Below are 3,496 nucleotides of genomic sequence, written 5' to 3'. Positions count from 1 at the left end.
CTTCACTTTCACTTTTCACTTTCATGCATTGGAGAAGGAAATGGCAACCCACTCCAGTGTTCTTGCCTGGAGAATCCCAGGGACAGGGGAGCCTGGTGGACTGCCGTCTATGGGGTCGCACAGAATCGGACATGACTGAAGCGACTTAGCAGCAGCAGCAGCAGCAGATATGCAAAATGAAAATATGTTATCAAAATTCTCCACCACGCCACAAAGACACAAAGGAAATTTAAAAAGGAGAACTAGTTTTCTCTTTTATCTGCACACAAAGTCCAAACCCCACAACGAAAGACCTTGCATGATGCAACCAAAATCCCACAAATTTAAACTGACTTGACACAGCCAAATAAATAAATAAATATTGTAAACCTGGTTAACTGACACCAGATTCCTTTTTAGTTTTATCTTTTCAATGAATCAAGAAATTCTGTCACTATTTAATCCAACTGGCCATTCTGGGATTTCTGTGACACATTTCTTTAAGAAAAATGACATTTGTGCCTAATGACACAAGCTAAGCATATGACTAATGAAAGATATTTTTTGTGAAGAAAATCTTCATGTTGGGCACCCAGAAATCTAAAAAAATTTTAAATGGAGCCAAGAGATCTTACCTAAAATAGTCTTACATGAGCGTCAGATTAAAATAATAATAATGATTATGGTCCCCCGATGAGATCGTTGATGTGATATTCATCCTTGTAAGTTCCCTCAGACAGTGTAATGAAGAAGCTCCTCCATTAGTTACGTTCCCCTTGAATCCTGCTTCCTGCAGGAGGAAGGTGCCCTCAGGACCCAGTGTGCCTTGTGGAATGGGACACAAGTGTGTGTGTGGGGGGTGCCTCTTTTGTAGGCTCATTCAGTCTCCTGGCTGAGCCTGGAGGTGTGCCAGCCCACTCTTTCGTAGGGAAGACCTGATGAGTTTATGTTTTGCATTTTTAGTTCTAACTGATGAGTTTATGTTTTGCATTTTTAGTTCTAAAGAAAAAACCTATCTCCGATTTTCTTTTGACTTCTTTCAAAACTTTTAAATTATAATTCATCAAACCATCTGTAATAATACTTAATATTCTCAGTCTCTTACAGGTTTATTATTTTGCCAATATGCTTTCTGATATTATTGGCAGGTTAAGAATTATTGCTAAAGCCATGGTTACCTTATTTATGTTGCTGAGTAAGCATTGCTAACTGGAAGACATGATATATTAGATGTTATTATAGCTTACAGTTATGCAAGTCTTCAAGGAAGCTTGCAATATCGAGAGAATGTTATGTAGAGTTGCAGAAAGTGTGTTCAAATCTTCAATATATTTCTTTTCATCTCAGTTATCTTTGAGCAGTTTTTAATGGCAATACCTTGAGAAAGTGACATTCATTGTAAGAGTTTTAAATCCAGTTCCCATTATTTTCCATTTGATATATGAAATAATAAATTTTCCTTGAATTCAGATATTGAACCTTATTTTAAAAATTTGGCATGCTTTTCAAATATCACAAATAAAGCAAAGATGATACAACATTTGATTTTCATTTTATGCAGCATCTAGCCAAGGATATTTTTAGGGCACCTACTAAGCTAAATAAAGCACAGTCCTTACCCTGGAACTAATAGTATAGCAGGACATTTCAGAACTATTCGCTCAAACTTAAATTGAATTTTAATTTAAAAATGTGTTTTTTTAAAAAACTTTTCCCCCAACTGCTAAAAATCGATCCATTGAGAAAGACCACACCACCACTTGGGTCATAAAGCCTTTAACAAGAATTGCCCTTGAAGCCACTAAACTGACTTTCTCCCTCTGTTATTTGTATGTTGGACGTTTCTGGCAAAATTCCAACCCTTGAATCATAAAACAGAATGAATATCTGAAGCAGACTTATTGTCATCCCAGTGTCCAGGAATCAAATGTGCATTGAGGAATATCCCTGCTTTCTCCTGGACTAAACAGCATCTTTCTCACTCAGCTTAGTGTGTGTGTATATGTTTGCCTAAATTGCCCTCTGAAGTATTGGTAAAGCAGGTAGACAAACAGACCTGACCTGCAGTTGGTAGCAAATCTGTTGTTCCAACTAGGAACTCAGCTGAGATTCCCACTCTTTTTAGAGCTCTTCCCCACTCCAGTTTCCAATTAATTATAAGATTCATAGATGGTGTCAAATAGGTACAGAGAGATGAACTAGAGGTAAATCTAATTGTAACTCTAGGGTGACAAAGAACATTCAAAGAGAAACCTGGGGAAGGAAGTTCAAGGCAAGGTTTCTGGTGGCATTGAGCTTTTTTCTGTGATGAGGTGGACCCAGTGGCCATCACAGCCTTCTAACATATCATTAAAAAAAAAAATAGCAACTGCTGACCACAGCATGAAAGACAACTTGATTTATTATGTAAGAGTGAGGAAAAGCAAGACAATTTGAAGACTGACATAAGAAATGAAGGAATAAGTGACGGAACTCCGTCAATGGTTACCTTAGTTAAGATGAACTGGGACACAGAAGCTGTTGTGACCTTGCTGGGCTGCTTGTAATCTGCCTGATCTGGTCGCTGTGCTGGGGGAAGGAAGGATTGTGTCACCCTGACCTCGCAGATCCTCTTAAGGTAGAGATGCCTGGGCTTCCGTCAAGCTCAAAGTGCTTAAGTGTGTGAGGAGTCCGCAGGTTCCCTCCTCGCTCTGTGAGTCACTGTGACTCGAGCTGATGACTAAATTTGTCTTCTTCAGATGGAGGAAGCCAAGAAGCTCTGGGTCATGTGTTTCCAAAGGAATCTGCAGTATCTTTAGCAAATAAAATGTAGTAACTTTTAGAAGGGACTTAAAAATGATCAATGACACCGTTTTCATTGTAAGTACTGAAATAATTAACATGGAGACATTTTGTAAATTGCCTGATACATTGTTTTAATTATTTAACTTTTGAATTATGATTATTGTTCATGATCTCTAGTTATTTTTTTCATCCTGTTAATAGTACTCCTTCCTTTCTAAGAGAATATGTAGGGGAAATCAGTCCCTGATGGTTCTTTTTACCGCCTAAAAAAAAAAAAAACAAAACTGGTAAGCAAGGAGATCAAAACTAGTGTAATGAGAGAGTGGACTTATAAGTCTTAATTTGTATTTTAAGGTACGACAAAGAGATACTGACCCTGGTGGCTCAGATGGTAAAATGTCTGCCTACAATGTGGGAGACCTGAGTTCAATCCCTGGGTCGGGAAGATCCCCTGGAGAAGGAAATGGCAACCCACTCCAGTACTCTTGCCTGGAAAATCCCATGGATGGAGGACTGAGTGACTTCACTTTCACTTTCAAGGAGATACCGAACAGTCTTTAGTACTGAGACCACTGGGCATGGGAAAGGATGCCCCCTTCTTTCCCAGCATTGGTCTATTTTAGAAATGATCAAAACTGACCTGGCATATCCTGAAATGCAGTGGGAAGTGCTGAGGCTGCAGGTGCTAACAGGTACCACCACCTCCTCTCCCCTGCCCCCCAAGCTGACCACC

At 39.1% G+C, this 3,496-nt stretch overlaps 1 protein-coding gene across 2 annotated transcripts in view; it reads right to left on the bottom strand.

Moving 5' to 3' along the window:
- The window catches only part of DHRS9 (dehydrogenase/reductase (SDR family) member 9), a 24,555-nt gene extending 21,890 nt beyond the window's left edge, over nucleotides 1-2,665 (bottom strand). The window contains exon 1 of one of the 2 annotated variants that reach the window (XM_010849386.1): nucleotides 2,468-2,665. The gene's annotated coding sequence lies outside the window, so the exon portion shown is untranslated. Of the gene's footprint in view, nucleotides 1-614; nucleotides 903-2,467 lie in introns of those variants that run through there. The other variant, XM_010849387.1, reaches the window with a different exon arrangement.
- Nucleotides 2,666-3,496: the final 831 nt, after the last annotated feature.

Source organism: Bison bison, unplaced genomic scaffold, assembly GCF_000754665.1.
Source record: "Bison bison bison isolate TAMUID 2011002044 unplaced genomic scaffold, Bison_UMD1.0 scf7180017864282, whole genome shotgun sequence".
NCBI lineage: Eukaryota > Metazoa > Chordata > Mammalia > Artiodactyla > Bovidae > Bison > Bison bison.
Note: the sequence above shows the minus strand (reverse complement) of the source record. Positions and strands in the feature narration are given on the sequence as shown.